Source organism: Papaver somniferum, chromosome 4 (genome assembly GCF_003573695.1).
Source record: "Papaver somniferum cultivar HN1 chromosome 4, ASM357369v1, whole genome shotgun sequence".
NCBI lineage: Eukaryota > Viridiplantae > Streptophyta > Magnoliopsida > Ranunculales > Papaveraceae > Papaver > Papaver somniferum.
The window spans coordinates 146,538,465-146,556,158 of record NC_039361.1 but is presented as its reverse complement, the minus strand read 5'-3'; positions in this window follow the sequence as shown (position 1 = coordinate 146,556,158).

Here is a 17,694-nt window from a genome sequence, read left to right as displayed (position 1 = left end):
CAATGATGATAAAATGCCGGTTTCATCATTTATTAAAATAGTGCCCGTGTCAGCGTTAGGTGATAAAACCTAATTATGGAGAAGTGAGGGACCGATCAAGGGGGCATGAAACCGGATCTTGGTGTTCGTGTGACCATATGATGGTCGTTTGAGAAAATTACAATTTGTTGGAAAGAGTTGGACCCAATATGAGAAATTGAGCAAATTAGGTAAAAATTATAAGAATGTATGGGACCGGCTCCTTGCAAGCCTTAGGGACACCCCTGGTCGGTCAAGGAAGCATGCCCGAGTCACCATAATGTCCGTGTCTCAGTCCTGAGAGTTCCGGTATTTTCTAGTGTGCGTTTGAGCAATATCTCGGATTTTCAGAAGAGTTCGATCTTTGACTGAAATTCTTGATTTTGCTCGAATGAGCAAGTAGGACTTTGGTCGTTTGATCAAAATTTGGAAAATATTAAAATAATAATATTTTAATATTTGGCGTGAGCAGCCCAGTCAGTCATGTGACCATTTGAGTTTTTGGCCTTTTCATGGTTTGAGCAATATTTGAGAAAATATGAAGAAACCATGATTTTTTCTCAAACGGAGGAGTTTCATGAGATGAGAGAAATAATTATTATGAAAACAAGGGATTCCAAGGTATGGGACCGACCACGGCTAGGGCATGGCCGGCTGTCCAGGTAGCCCTGTCCCGCAACACCTTTTCCTATTTTTTATTATTTTTCATGAAACCGTGAAAATATGGAGAAACCGTGAGTTTTGCTCAAACAAGGAAAGTTGCTAGAATGAAGGAGCTTTCATGAATTCATGAAAATAATAAAATAATTAAAATAAAGGGAAAAGGTGTGGGGGACCAGCCTCGGTGGCATAACAAGCCGGCCGGTAGGCCCGGTTCCCTAGGCACCACTTTTTATAATTTTAATATATTATTTTCTCTCACCTATTTTGTGTAGGATTCCTCGTTTGTCCATATTTTCGAATGTTCGTTCACTCGTTCGTGCATAATTGTTGAGTACACTTGCACCATTTTATTGGGGCTTACTCGGTGATAGTCCAGATGCCCGATTGTTGAGTAATTATTACTAATTCATGAAATTCAGTGGAGAATTATTCATGAAACGGAGTAATAATTATGAATTGTGCATCTATTACTGTTAGAGCACTGCTCGGTCTAACTCGTACGCGTTGTTATCTCAAGCATGTTTGTCAATGTTAGTGATCAAAACTATAAGTCTTGATTTCTAGTCTACTATAGCTAAGTCTCGGACTAGGATTGAAAGTGTAGTTGAGCTCTAGACTCCATGGCAATCATCATACAAATACGAAGAACTACTCAAGGAAATGGTGGAACTTCATCGACTAAAAGGTATGTGGAGACTTGAACTTATCTATCACACAAAAGTCTATCTACTCTATCTACTATCTTGAGACAAAAGTCGTATTGCTATATAGACTATGATTATACACATTTGCTATTTCGAGCCGAGTTTATCTCGCTTATATATTTCTCGAAATAAGAGTTGGTAAGCTTTCGCTTTGGCCAAGTTCATCTTTACAAGTGACGAAAGTCATATTCAGCTTCGACTACTTGAAAAATGTTTTGACGAAAAATGGTTTGTAAACAACAACTATATAACGTCCTCTAAGAATGTTTCAATGATTGAAATGAGAGTTTAGAATATATATCCATTGTTGGATATAAACATTGTGTGATAACTCATACGTGTGTAAGTCCTTATTCCTTGAACCAAAGTATGCGTACTTTGCTGCTCAGAAAAAATGAAACTAAAGTCTACGTACCAGTAGCGCACTATCGGAAGTTCATGTCCCGTGAAAATCTGCTGGAGTTTGTGAATTGAAAACAAACTTATTCCGGGTACTTAAGTCCGCGTACCAATACGCGTACTTAAGTTGGTTATTTTCTAAAAACGATTATTCGTGAACTTAAACTTATATAAACTAAGGAATGGATATTTGCAAACCGTGGCTATAAAGTTCATGAATCGATTCGAGTGAATCAAATCGTTTTTGCTTCTATTGTGTCTGGTATACTTCTATAAGATCTAAGCAATTGAACAACTCTCTAACTAGTTCATTTGAGTCATTTGAACTAGTTATGGTAAAGAAGGATATGGTTGATATGAAAGTGCTCATATAGCTAACCATTTGGTTAACTACTGTTGAACCAACTAAGTGTACATGTTTGGGTACGGTTACACAAAACTAAATAAACGTGCATTTCATTTGTGTGTAACAAGCTAAGTTTCGATCTAACGATTGAAAGATATTAGCTTGAATCTAATCAGGTTTTCATCTAACAGTGAATATTGAATGCTTTGTTGCCAAGGTAACTTAGATTGCAAACCCTGATTTGAAAGACTATATAGAGGAGAACTCTAGCAACTGGGAAACCTAATCCCCACACCTCTTGTGTGATACTAGTTGTATAAGCTAGAGTCGATTCTCCTTTAACCTTAGGTTTCTATCGAGACCCTGTAGGTTAACGACTTGAAGACTTCATTGGGATTGTTAAGCCAGACACAACTATTTTCTTTGTAGTTGCGTGATCTGATCTCGCTGTGTCTATCGTACTAAGTACAATCGTAAGATTGGCTTGAGATTGATTTATCCGATATGCAATATTAAAAGAAGTCACAAACATCTTCGTATCATCGTTTGTGATTCCTCAATATCTTCTTTCGCTAGTCGATTAAGATTATTGTGAGGTGATTGATAATTCTTGGCTGTTCTTTGGGAATATAAGTCTGGGTTATCAATTGGTTCTTGTTCACCTTGATTTATCAAAAGACAGAACAAAAACTTGTAGGTATTTCTGTGGGAGACGGATTCATCTATTATTGAATACTTTTATGTGTGATACAAATTTGTTTATTAAAGTCTTCGATTTTTGTTCCAAGCAACTCTTAGTTGTGGGTGAGGCATCCAAGGGAATCAAGTGTGTAGTATCCTGCTGGGATCAGAGACATAAAGAGTGCAACTGTACCGTAGATCAGTGTGAGATTGATTAGGGTTCAACTACAGTCCAGATTTAAGTTAGTTTCTAGTAGGCTAGTGACTGTATCGGCTTAATACAGTGTGTGTTCAATCTGGACTAGGTCCCGGAGTTTTTCGCCATTTGCGGTTTCCTCGTTAACAAAACTTCTGGTGTCTGTGTTATTTCTTTTCCGCATTATATTTTGTTATATAACTGAAATATCACAGGTTGTGCGTTGAATCGATCAATTGGATCCAACCTTTAGTTGTTGATTGAAATTGTTTGATCCTTGAACATTGGTGTTTGGTACCGTTCAAGTGATTTCTCTTGTATTCAATTAGACTCGCAGATTTCAATTTGCTTGAGTAAGTATTGAATCGAGAAAGTGAGATATAACTCTTTGATATACTTTTATTAAGATTGAGTCTGATTGTCTAGTTGATTCTCTTAAAAGTATATTGGACTTTGTCCATACAGATTGCTAAGCGAAATACTGGGTGTGGTTGTTATACCCCCGCTTTTTGAATTGATATTAGTGCAGGCAAACACGTTTAAAGACCTTACAAGTCTTTGTTTGTAGCGATCTGACTCTATGGACAGAAATTCTATCTCCATAAACGTACCACAAGTCTTTGATGGCTCAAACTACTTATGGTGAAAAATTTCTATGCGTGCTTTTCTTCAAGCTCGTGATTTTCAAATGGGTACGTGTTTTTAATGGCTACGATCCTCCGGTTAATACAAAATGATATGTATCTATACCGAAGGATATGTGTAGATATAGTCCAGAAGAAATTCTTGCTGCAAAGCAAAATTCTAACGTCTTAAATGCTATGGTACATGCCATTACCCAATATCTTCAGCACCATGTGACCACGTGCACTAAGTCTGAAGAATCCTGGGATATCTTAGAAACCGTATTTGAAGGAAATACCAGTGAGAAAGAAGCAAGGCTTCAAATTGGGAAAACTTTCGTGTGGAAAATGAAGAAACATTTGATGAGTTTAATCACAAAGTGTATGAAATTGTTAATGCATCTTTTGCATTGGGTAAGACCATTCCTGAAAAGGACATTGTGATGAAAATTCTCAGATCGCTGCCATCTAGATACGATTCTAAAAAGCATGCCATCGTTGAAAGAAATAATCTCGCAACGCTATCCGGAAATACTCTGGTCGGGAAGCTAAAGATATTTAATCATGAGCATACGTCCAAGTCTAATAAGGATGTTGCTTTTAAAGCACTAAAGAACACTAAATTACTTGATAAAAGTAAAAGTGTTTACGTATATGAAGATGATCTTTATGAGGCTGATTCATCAGATGAAGATCTTGACAAGTTAGTCTCGTTGATCAAAAGACAGTTTAGGGTTCTTCTTTTGGAGAGAAGTAAACGGTTCTCGAGAGATAATTCCAAGTCATCAGATAAACCACATAATCGTGTTCCTCCTAAAAATAGGGATAATGATGAAACTGATGACGAGGATATGCCTCGCTGCTTTAAGTGTAAAGGTTTTGGTCATTTTGCAAATGAGTGTCCAAATCGAAAGAAATACACTGGGAACAAAGGTATTGCTGCAACTCTTGATGAAATGTCTGACAACTATGATTCTAATGAAGACGAAAAATCAAGTGTTGCACTTCTTTATGAAAATATTGATTTTGATATATAATTGTAGCAATACATACATCAATCTTGATATTCTTTCAGAAGAAAAATCAACCAATCTGGAAGATAAAATTGACCTTTCTATTGGAAACTCTGTGTATGACGTTTCAGGTACCACTATGTGTCTAGCAGCTTGCACATCTCAGATGTCTGAATTATATCCAAGATTGACATGCTCGTATTGTTCACTCAAAGGTCATGAACAATCGAAGTGTTACAAGTACAAACACAAATTGAGACATGTCAACAAACTTCAACGAAGAGCAAATCGATTAGCAAGCTAGCTTAAACTTGCTCAAAAGACCGTTGAGGTATGTAAGATTTTATCTTCATCTAAGAAGTTAATTTCCAAGGAAAAAACAAGACCATTATCTAAGCAAGTATGGTCCAATAGTTTTGATAGAAAGAGGTCTATAGATTCCTCTCAAAAGGAACATGGTGGACAGATTGTTGTTCACCGCAACACAACTTGATTATGTTGATTTGTGTATCTTGTCTCATGTGCCTGATTGAAAGAGACAAGGTTGAGCACCTCTCAGGCTTTTGGAAAAGTTTGTTTTCTTCTTAATTTTTTTGTTTGAATTCCTTGTCTATCAATAAAGGAGGGTTATTCTCGATAATTCTACTCTTTCTAGGGTACAGAGTTGTGCGTGCATGAACCTGTTAAAGGTTGTGTAACCCTACATTCCTTTTTCCTTCTCTGAAACTCTTTCCAAAACTACTTGTTGAGTTTAAATTGTGATTTCCTTTCACAAACCCATATTCTTATGGATACTCCAAGCATCATTTCTTCTGATGGAAAAGATGTTAACATGATTGTTAATCCATCAATCATGAAGGAAAAAGAGAAATCTCTGTTGCCTACAACTTTGAAAAGAAAAAGAAGGAATATGAGGAAGTCAAGAGTTGTTCCTTCAAATTCTCAGAAGTTTTCTGATGTTCTTGTAGTGTTGAAGGAGACACGAAAGGAGATTCAACTGATAAAGGCTTTTGTGCTTAAGACTCATGAGATTCAGAAGGCCCTGGTTCGACATCAGTCAAGAAGGTTTATTGATATTAACTCTTATCTTCATGAAACTTATGTTCCAGTGGCTGTTGACGACAAGGAGTTCGGGGACGATAAAGAATTCTTCAAAGGTCTTAACATCTAGTAAATCTCCTGATGAGAATTGTTTTGTTTAGAAGAATAACTAGAGTTTGGAATAGCCATTATTGTGATTACACATAGCTATGCCCAGCGTTTTCATCTTCATGTTTTTAGGTTTATTGGTTTAAATTCTAAAAATTGTTTGGAAGACGATTTTTGCAGTATTAATCTTTATGGTTTTATATATTGCAATTTGTTATGGGATATGTGTGTTTGCATCTGTGAACTATGATTGTCCCATACATTTTCAAAAGTTAAGTCTTTCATATGTCGATATGCATGTATTGATAAAAGAATGAATGAACTTTTGACATTACAAAAGTTAAAACCTTTTATGTCATTATTTGATGGAAGAAAGGATAAAAATTTTGTATACGAGGATTATATCTATTGTATGTCATTGTGCTAATAGTGATGGAAAATAGAATGAATCCTTGTATATTCCGCAGTATTGATCTTCCATGATCCATATTCTTATGTATATACTGTGCGGCTCCGTAAGTTCTCTTATGTTGAGCATTTCCGATTAAATTAATCATGGGTTTTCTTGTGGTTAATTTTGATTGAGTATTTTTGGATTCAAATTCATATTCGTATGTGATTTTTTATGTCCAAAGAAATCCTTCTTTTCTTGTGAATGTAAGGTCACTCTTGTTGTTCTTTCGAGAATGACATTTTATGGGGGAGAGTTCTTAATTGAACTTGTACTTAATTGCTAAATCTTTGGGGGGAGTGCGGCTGTGGAATATTATAGGAGTTATCTTGTATCTTTATAAACTCCTTGATGAAAGCATTTAGCTTCGGCTATATGATTGCATCTAAAAAGTTGATATGTGCTTTCTTTTGGTCATGAAATGTCTCTATGGAAATGTCATTAGGATCCCACTAGTTTTCGTACCTTTGCCAATTTTATTGACAAAAAGGGGGAGAATTAATGTGTAGTTCACACTACAAATACATATGGTTTACGGATCATTATGTAAGAGGGAGTGGTTTCCATGTGAGATGGAGTATTGACTAAGGGGGAGTGATACATATCACCATAGTATTATTGTCGAAGTTGTGATACAATTGAACTTTGATGCTGCGTAACAATGATTGAGAATTCTTGTTTTCTCATTGTTATAGATACGAATTTTCAACAACGATGATACTAAACTTACAACCTTTGGAATCATTGGAGTACTTGGAAGTGACGAAGATTTCGAGTAATGTTGAAGAACCAAGAAGATCAGGCATGTGGAAGAGAATCTACAAAAGTTTATTTATTTATTTTTGTATTCCATATGTATTGATAGTTTTGTCACTAAAATTGACAAAGAGAGAGATTGTTAGAGCACTGCTCGGTCGAACTCGTATGTGTTACTATCTCAAACATGTTTGTCAATGTTAGTGATCAAAACTATAAGTCTTGATTTCTAGTCTACTTATAGCTAAGACTCGGACTAGGATAGAAAGTGCAGTTGAGCTCTATACTCCATGGCGATCATCATACAAAGACGAAGAAATACTCAAGGAACTGATGGAACTTCATCGACTAAAAGGTATGTGGAGACTTGAACTTATGTATCACTCAAAAGTCTATCTACTCTATCTCCTATCTTGAGACAAAAGTCGTATTGTTATATAGACTATGATTATACACATTTGCTATTTCGTGCCGAGTTTATCTCGCTTATCTATTTCTCGAAATATGTGTTGGTAAGCTTTCACTTTTGCCAAGTTCATCTTTACTAGTGACGGAAGTCATATTAAGTTTCAATTACTTGAAAATTGCTTTGATGAAAAATGGTTTGTGAACAACAACTATATAACATCCTCTAAGAATGTTTCAATGATTGAAATGATAGTTTAGAATATATCACCATTGTTGGATATAAACATTGTGTAATAACTCATACGTGTGTAAGTCCGTATTCCTTGAACCAAAGTATGCGTACATTGCTTCTCAGGAAAAATGGAACTAAAGTCCGCGTACCAGTACGCGCACTATCGGAAGTTCATGTCCCGTGAAAATCTGCTGGAGTTTGTGAACTGAAAACAAACTTATTCTGGGTACTTAAGCCCGCGTACCAGTATGCGCACTTAAGTTGGTTATTTTCTAAAAACGATTATTCGTGAACTTAAACTTATATAAACTAAGGAATACATATTTTCAAACCGTGGCTATAAAGTTCAAGAATCGGTTCGAATGAATCAAATCATTTTTTCTTTGATTGTTTCTTGTAGACTTATATAAGATCTAAGCAATTGAACAACTCTCTAACTAGTTCATTTGAGTGATTTGAACTAGTTATGGTAAAGAAGAATATGGTTGATATGAAAGTGCTCATATGGCTAACCATTTGGTTAACTACTGTTGAACCAACTAAGTGTACATGTTTGGGTACGGTTACACAAACCTAAATAAACGTGCATTTCATTTGTGTGTAACAAGCTAACTTTCGATCAAACGGTTGAAAGATATTGTCTTGAATCTAATCAGGTTTTCATAAACGGTGAATATTGAATGCTTTGTCGCCAAGGTAACTTAGATTGCAAACCCTGATTTGAAAGACTATATAAAGGAGAACTCTAGCAACTGGGAAACCTAATCCCCATACCTCCTGTATGATACTAGTTGTATAAGCTAGAGTCGATTCTCCTTTAACCTTAGGTTTCTATCAAGACCCTGTAGGTTAACGACTTGAAGACTTCATTGGGATTGTTAAGCCAGACACAACTATTTTCTTTGTAGTTGCGTAATCTGATCTTGATGTTTCTATCGTACTAAATACAATCGTAAGATTGGCTTGATATTGATTTCTCCGATATGTAATATTAAAATAAGTCACAAACATCTTCGTCTCATCGTTTGTAATTCCGCAATATCTTCTTTCGCTAGTCGATTAAGATTATTGTGAGGTGATTGATAAATCTAGGCTGTTCTTTGGGAATATAAGTCCGGGTCATCAATTGGTTCTTGTTCACCTTGATTTATCAAAAGACAGAACAAAAACTTGTAGGTATTTATGTGGGAGACAAATTTATCTATTACCGTATACTTTTCTGTGTGATACAGATTTGTTTATTAAATTCTTCGATTTTGGGTCGTAGCAACTCTTAGTTGTGGGTGAGATCATGTAAGGGAATCAAGTGTGTAGTATCCTACTGAGACCAGAAATGTAAGGAGCGCAACTGCACCGTGGATCAGTGTGAGATTGATTGGGGTTCAACTACAGTCCAGATCGAAGTTAGTTTGTAGTAGGCCAGCGTCTGTAGCGGCTTAATACAGTCTTTGTTCAATCTGGACTAGGTCCCGGGGTTTTTCTGCATTTGTGGTTTCCTCGTCAACAAAAATTCTGGTGTCTGTGTTATTTCTTTTCCGCATTATATTTTGTTATATAATTGAAATATCATAGGTTGTGCGTTGAATCAATAAATTGGATCCAACCTTTGGTTGTTGATTGAAATTGATTGATCCTTGGACATTGGTATTTGGTACCGTTCAAGTGATTTCTCTTGTATTCAATTAGACTCGCAAATTTCTATTTGCTTGAGTAAGTATTGAATCAAGAAAGTGAGATATAACTCTTTGATATACTTTTAAGATTGAGTCTGACTGTCTAGTTGATTCTCTTAAAAGTATATTGGAGTTTGTCCATACAGATTGCTAAACGAAATACTGGGTGTGGTTGTTAGACCCCCGCTTTTTGAATTGATATTAGAGCAGGCAAACACGTTTAAAGACCTTACAAGTCTGTGTTTGTAGCGATCTGACTCTATGGACAGGAATTCTATCTCCATAAACATACCACCAGTCTTTGATGGCTCAAACTACTTATGATGAAAAATTTTTATGCGTGCTTTTCTTCAAGCTCGTGATTTTCAAACATGGGTACGTGTTTTTAATGGCTATGATCCTCCGGTTAATAAAAAATGATATGTATCTATACCGAAGGATATGTGTAGATATAGTCCAGAAGAAATTCTTGCTGCAAAGCAAAATTCTGACGGCTTAAATGCTATGGTACATGCCATTACCCCAGATCTTCAGCACCATGTGACTACGTGTACTAAGTCTGAAGAATCCTGTGATATTTTAGAAACCGTATTTGAAGGAAATACCAGTGAGAAAGAAGCAAGGCTTCAAATTTGGGAAAACTTTCGTATGGCAAATGAAGAAACATTTGATGAGTTTAATCACAAAGTGTATGAAATTTTTAATGCATCTTTTGCATTGGGTAAGACCATTCCTGAAAAGGACATTGTGATGAAAATTCTCAGATCGCTGCCATCTAGATACGATTCTAAAAAGCATGCCATCGTTGAAAGAAATAATCTCGCAACGCTATCCGGAAATACTCTGGTCGGGAAGCTAAAGATATTTAATCATGATCATACGTCCAAGTATAATAAGGATGTTTCTTTTAAAGCACTAAAGAACACTAAATTACTTGATAAAAGTAAAAGTGTTTACGTATATGAAGATGATCTTTATGAGGCTGATTCATCAGATGAAGATCTTGACAAGTCAGTCTCGTTGATCAAAAGACAGTTTAGGGATCTTCTTTTGGAGAGAAGTAAACGGTTCTCGAGAGATAATTCCAAGTCATCAGATAAACCACATAATCGTGTTCCTCCTAAAAATAGGGATAATGATGAAACTGATGACGAGGATATGCCTCGCTGCTTTAAGTGTAAAGGTTTTGGTCATTTTGCAAATGAGTGTCCAAATCGAAAGAAATACACTGGGAACAAAGGTATTGCTGCAACTCTTGATGAAATGTCTGACAACTATGATTCTAATGAAGACGAAAAATCAAGTGTTGCACTTCTTTATGAAAATATTGATTTTGATATATAATTGTAGCAATACATACATCAATCTTGATATTCTTTCAGAAGAAAAATCAACCAATCTGGAAGATAAAATTGACCTTTCTATTGGAAACTCTGTGTATGACGTTTCAGGTACCACTATGTGTCCAGCAGCTTGCACATCTCAGATGTCTGAATTATATCCAAGATTGACATGCTCGTATTGTTCACTCAAAGGTCATGAACAATCGAAGTGTTACAAGTACAAACACAAATTGAGACATGTCAACAAACTTCAACGAAGAGCAAATCGATTAGCAAGCTAGCTTAAACTTGCTCAAAAGACCGTTGAGGTATGTAAGATTTTATCTTCATCTAAGAAGTTAATTTCCAAGGAAAAAACAAGACCATTAGCTGAGAAAGTATGGTCCAATAGTTTTGATAGAAAGAGGTCTATAGATTCCTCTCAAAAGGAACATGGTGGACAGATTGTTATTCACCGCAACACAACTTGATTATGTTGATTTGTGTATCTTGTCTCATGTGCCTGATCGAAAGAGACAAGGTTGAGCACCTCTCAGGCTTTTGGAAAATTTTGTTTTCTTCTTAATTTTTTTTGAATTCCTTGTCTATCAATAAAGGAGGGTTATTCTCGACAATTCTACTCTTTCTAGGGTTCAGAGTTGTGCGTGCATGAACTTGTTAAAGGTTGCGTAACCCTACATTCCTTTTTCCTTCTCTGAAACTCTTTCCAAAACTACTTGTTGAGTTTAAATTGTGATTTCCTTTCACAAACCCATATTCTTATGGATACTCCAAGCATCATGTCTTCTGATGAAAAAGATGTTAATATGATTGTTAATCCATCAATCATGAAGGAAAAAGAGAAATCTCTGTTGCCTCCAACTTTGAAAAGAAAAAAAAGGAATATGAGGAAGTCAATAGTTGTTCCTTCAAATTCTCAGAAGTTTTCTGATGTTCTTGTAGTGTTGAAGGATATACGAAAGGAGATTCAACTGATAAAGGCTTTTGTGCTTAAAACTCATGAGATTCAGAAGGCCCTGGTTCGACATCAGTCAAGAAGGTTTATTGATATTAACTCTTATCTTCATGAAACTTATGTTCCAGTGGCTGTTGACGACAAGGAGTTCGGGGACGATAAAGAATTCTTCAAAGGTCTTAACATCTAGTAAATCTCCTGATGAGAATTGTTTTGTTTATAAGAATAACTAGAGTTTGGAATAGCCATTATTGTGATTACACATAGCTATGTCCAACGTTTTCATCTTCATGTTTTTAGGTTTATTGGTTTAAATTCTAAAAATTGTTTGGAAGACGATTTTTGCAGTATTAATCTTTATGGTTTTATATATTGCAATTTGTTATGGGATATGTGTGTTTGCGTCTGTGAACTATGATTGTCCCATACATTTTCAAAAGTTAAGTCTTTCATATGTCTATATGCATGTATTGATAAAAGAATGAATGAAATTTTGACATTACAAAAGTTAAAACCTTTTATGTCATTATTTGATGGAAGAAAGGATAAAAATTTTGTATACGAGGATTATATCTATTGTATGTCATTATGCTAATAGTGATGGAAAATAAAATGAATCCTTGTTTATTCCGCAGTATTGATCTTCCATGATCCATATTCTTATGTATATACTGTGCGGCTCCGTAAGTTCTCTTATGTTGAGCATTTCCGATTAAATTAATCATGGGTTTTCTTATGGTTAATTTTGATTGAGTATTTTTGGATTCAAATTCATATTCGTATGTGATTTGTTATGTCCAAAGAAATCCTTCTTTTCTTGTGAAAGTAAGGTCACTCTTGTTGTTCTTTCGAGAATGACATTTTATGGAGGAGAGTTCTTAATTGAACTTGTACTTAATTGCTAAATCTTTGTGGGGAGTGCGGTTGTGGAATATTATAGGAGTTATCTTGTATCTTTATAAACTCCTTGATGAAAGCATTTAGCTTCGGCTATATGATTGCATCTAAAAAGTTGATATGTGCTTTCTTTTGGTCATGAAATGTCTCTATGGAAATGTCATTAGGTTCCCACTAGTTTTCGTACCTTTGCCAATTTTATTGACAAAAAGGGGGAGAATTAATGTGTAGTTCACACTACAAATACATATGGTTTTCGGATCATTATGTAAGAGGGATTGGTTTCCATGTGAGATGGAGTATTGACTAAGTGGGAGTGATACATATCACCATAGTATTATTGTCGAAGTTGTGATACAATTGAACTTTGATGTTGTGTAACAATGATTGAGAATTCTTGTTTTCTCATTGTTATAGCTACGAATTTTCAACAACGATGATACTAAACTTACAACCTTTGGAATCATTGGAGTACTTGGAAGTGACGAAAATTTCGAGTAATGTTGAAGAACCAAGGAGATCGGGCATGTGGAAGAGAATCTACAAAAGTTTATTTATTTATTTTTGTATTCCATATGTATTGATAGTTTTGTCACTAAAATTGACAAAGAGAGAGATTGTTAGAGCACTGCTCGGTCGAATTAGTATGTGTTGCTATCTCAAGCATGTTTGTCAATGTTAGTGATCAAAACTATAAGTCTTGATTTCTAGTCTACTTTTAGCTAAGTCTCGGACTAGGATAGAAAATGCAATTGAGCTCTAGACTCCATGGCGATCATCATACAAAGACGAAGAACTACTCAAGGAACTGGTGGAACTTCATCGACTAAAAGGTATGTGGAGACTTGAACTTATATATCACTCAAAAGTCTATCTACTCTATCTCCTATCTTGAGACAAAAGTCGTATTGCTATATAAACTATGATTATACACATTTGCTATTTCGATCCGAGTTTATCTCGTTTATCTATTTCTCGAAATATGTGTTGGTAAGCTTTCACTTTGGCCAAATTCATCTTTACTAGTGATGGAAGTCATATTAAGTTTCAATTACTTGAAAATTTCTTTGACGAAAAATGGTTTGTGAACAACAACTATATAACGTCCTCGAAGAATGTTTGAATGATTGAAATGAGAGTTTATAATATATAACCATTGTTGGATATAAACATTGTGTGATAACTCATACGTGTGTAAGTCCTTATTCCTTGAACCAAAGTATGCGTACTTTGCTTCGCAGGAAAAATAGAACTAAAGTCCGCGTACCAGAACGCGCACTATCGGAAGTTCACGTCCCGCGAAAATCCGCTGGAGTTTGTGAACTGAAAACAAACTTATTCCGGGTACTTAAGTCCGCGTAACAGTATGCGTACTTAAGTTGGTTATTTTCTAAAAACGATTATTCGTGAACTTAAACTTATATAAACTAAGGAATGCATATTTGCAAACCATGGCTAGAAAGTTCGTGAATCTGTTCGAGTGAATCAAATCATTTTTGCTTCGATTGTGTCTTGTATACCTCTATAAGATCTAAGCAATTGAATAACTCTCTAATTAGTTCATTTGAGTCATATGAACTAGTTATGGTAAAGAAGAATATGGTTGATATGAAAGTGCTCATATGGCTAACCATTTGGTTATATACTGTTGAACCAACGAAGTGTACATGTTTGGGTACAGTTACACAAAGCTAAATAAAAGTGCATTTCATTTGTGTGTAACAAGCTAACTGTCGATCTAACGGTTGAAAGATATTAGCTTGAATCTAACCAGGTTTTCATCTAACGGTGAATATTGAATACTTTGTTGCCAAGGTAACTTAGATTGCAAAACCTGATTTGAAAGACTATATAAAGGAGAACTCTAGCAACTGGGAAAACTAATCCCCACACCTCCTATGTGATACTAGTTGTATAGGCTAGAGTCAATTCTCCTTTAACCTTAGGTTTCTATCGAGACCCTGTAGGTTAACGACTTGAAGACTTCATTGGGATTGTTAAGCCAGACACAACTATTTTCTTTGTAGTTGCGTGATCTGATCTTGATGTTTCTATCGTACTAAGTAAAATCGTAATATTGGCTTGAGATTGATTTCTCCGGTATGCAATATTAAAAGAAGTCACAAACATCTTCGTCTCATCGTTTGTGATTCCGCAATATCTTCTTTCTCTAGTCGATTAAGATTATTGTGAGGTGATTGATAATTCTAGGTTGTTCTTTGGGAATATAAGTCCGGGTTATCAATTGTTTTTTGTTCACCTTGATTTATCAAAATACGGAACAAAAACTTGTAGGTATTTCTGTGGGAGACTGATTTATCTATTACCGTATACTTTTTTGTGTTATTCAGATTTGTTTATTAAAGTCTTCGATTTTGGGTCGTAGCAACTCTTAGTTGTGGGTGAGATTATCTAAAGGAATCAAGTATGTAGTATCCTGCTGGGATCAGAGACGTAAGGAGCGCAACTGTACCTTGGATCAGTGTGAGATTGATTGGGGTTTAACTACAGTCCAGATCGAAGTTAGTTTGTAGTAGGCTAGTGTCTGTAGCGGCTTAATACATTGTGTGTTCAATCTGGACTATGTCCCGGGGTTTTTCTGCATTTGCGGTTTCCTCGTTAGCAAAACTTCTGGTGTCTGTGTTATTTCTTTTTCGTATTATATTTTGTTATATAATTGAAATATCACAGGTTGTGAGTTGAATCGATCAATTGGGAAATCCAACCTTTGGTTGTTGATTGAAATTGATTGATCCTTGAACATTGGTCTCTGGTACCGTTCAAGTGATTTCTCTTGTATTCAATTAGACTCGCAGATTTTTATTTGCTTGAGTAAGTATTGAATCGAGAAAGTGAGATATAACTCTTTGATATACTTTTATTAAGATTGAATCTGACTGTCTAGTTGATTCTCTTAAAATTATATTGGAGTTTGTCCATACAGATTGCTAAGTGAAATTTTTGTTGTGGTTGTTAGACCTCCGTTTTTTCAATTACTAATCCATGAATCCATCCGGGGAATTCAGGGAAAGGAGTAATGAGATAAATTGGTTATCTATTACTAATCCATGGGATCAACCGCGGATCAGCCATGTAACAGAGTAATGAGATATAATAGATTATTTTCTAGGAATTCAGCGGCAAATGTCACGGTAGAATTAACCTTTTGTAGAATCGAGATATGAGATAGTTGAAGCATCATACTCGTTCTGAAAAGGTGTATAGTCAGGGAACAATCGTGCAGCGTTGTTAACGTCCTGAAGGCGTTTAGCCCCCTCAACAAACAATTATGTCGGAGATCCTCCTGAATCTATACACGGTCTCTCTACATAGTCAGGGAACAACGGGTGTCGCCGACGTCCTGAAGGCGTTTTTCCCTCTCAACAAACAATTATGTAGGAGGACCGCCCAATCATTCTTCTATGTAGAGGCGGGTCTCTATGTAGTCAGAGAACAACGATTCGCCGACGTCTTGAAGGCGTTAAGCCCTCTCAACAAACAATTATGTAGGAGGACCACCCAATTATGTTATTCTATATAGAGGGCATGATGAAATGCATAGCATCGAACGCTCAGCTAGTGCGAGGCCTTTCGAGAAACATATTCATCATGGGTTTGAGAGGAACTCGATCAGAGCTCGTGTAACGGTTCACGGATCTTAAGATATGAATCGTCACATGCGTTCCTGAAGTCGGGTCAGAAACATGCACTATCATGATTTTACGATTTTGCCCTTTGTTGAAAATCCACCATCAACAGTGTGGTTATTAGACCCCCGCTTTTTCAATTGGTATCAGAACAGGTAAACACGTTTAAGACCTTATAAGTCTGTGTTTGTGGCAATCTGATTTTTCTGGATAGTTGTTTATCTCAATCTCGCGCACATAGGGATGAGTTCCAAAAGTTTTGAGTGTCTCGACTCTGTCCTTATGCAATCAATTTCGATAGAGGACTTATAGGTTGAAACAAAAAGATTGTGGTGTATTTGGATACCCTCGTATTTTCAACAGAGAATAGAGAAAATCGAGTTGCAGAGAAAATTTTTGTGCTGCTGCAATAGGAAGAACACGAAGAACAAGACCTACTGAAGACAGTCGCAGAAAATTGTCGTTCTTCAATAGTACGTGTAACAGATCATTTGCAACTGTTACTTTGAATTTGCAACACTTACTTTGTAACGGAGATTCTGTAACGAATATAAAGCGTTGCGAATTTTCGGTTTTAATTATTATTTTTCCTTTTCATCATTTGTAAACACTTTGGAGCTATGAATATGACTTTTGAGCGTGTTTCTAATATGAAGAGCTAAACCTCTTTGTGGAGGCGACAGAGGAAGACGTTTTTCTAATAATATGTGGTAAATCTATTAAAATTAATTTATGTCTTTCTTTTTATAATTATTGCATTGAATAAAATTTGATTAAATGGTTTTCATTAATTAGTTGTGTTTTATCTTGTGCATGCTTAGTCTATGACTTTTGATGCTTCATACCTGCGATTAACAATTAATATTTTGAAAATCTACTCTTTGGCAGTGATTCAGAATCAAATCGAATGTTTGGATTGCATGATAAAATTTATTATTAAATCACATAAAAATTGGTAAAGTGTGGAATATTTAGCCGCAGTGTTCTCAATTATCTTGACATCATCTTTGTTCAATTTTCTTATTTTAGCATTAGAAGTTAAATCTAAAATCCAATTCTTCACAAGTATTAACGAACTTTTATTAACTCTGTAAAAATTTGATCAGATTGAGAAACTTGCGTATTCGACCGACCAATACTCTAACAACACTAATGCATACCAAACCAGTGAAGAGTGTGCAACAGTGACAGTCTTCAAATTTCTTCACCAATTGTTAGTCTTAGCTTCTAACTGACACAGATATGTGGATGTTTCAAGTGAACCGCAATTCTGTAAATAAACCTAAAATTTAATAACATTGAAACGATAAATAGAAAATTATACTCCCTCTGTCCCTATTATATAGGCGGAAAAGCAGAAATCTCATAGAATAAGGAAGTTCTTACTTTCCTAATTTACCCTCGTCTTATCCCAATAAAAATATTATATATTAAAGATCTATAAATCTTCACCTCACATTAAAGTAAATTGTATGATAACCATGTATCATAAATACGGGTATATGAGAGAAATATAATCTTGAAACTAGAACTCAGCCTA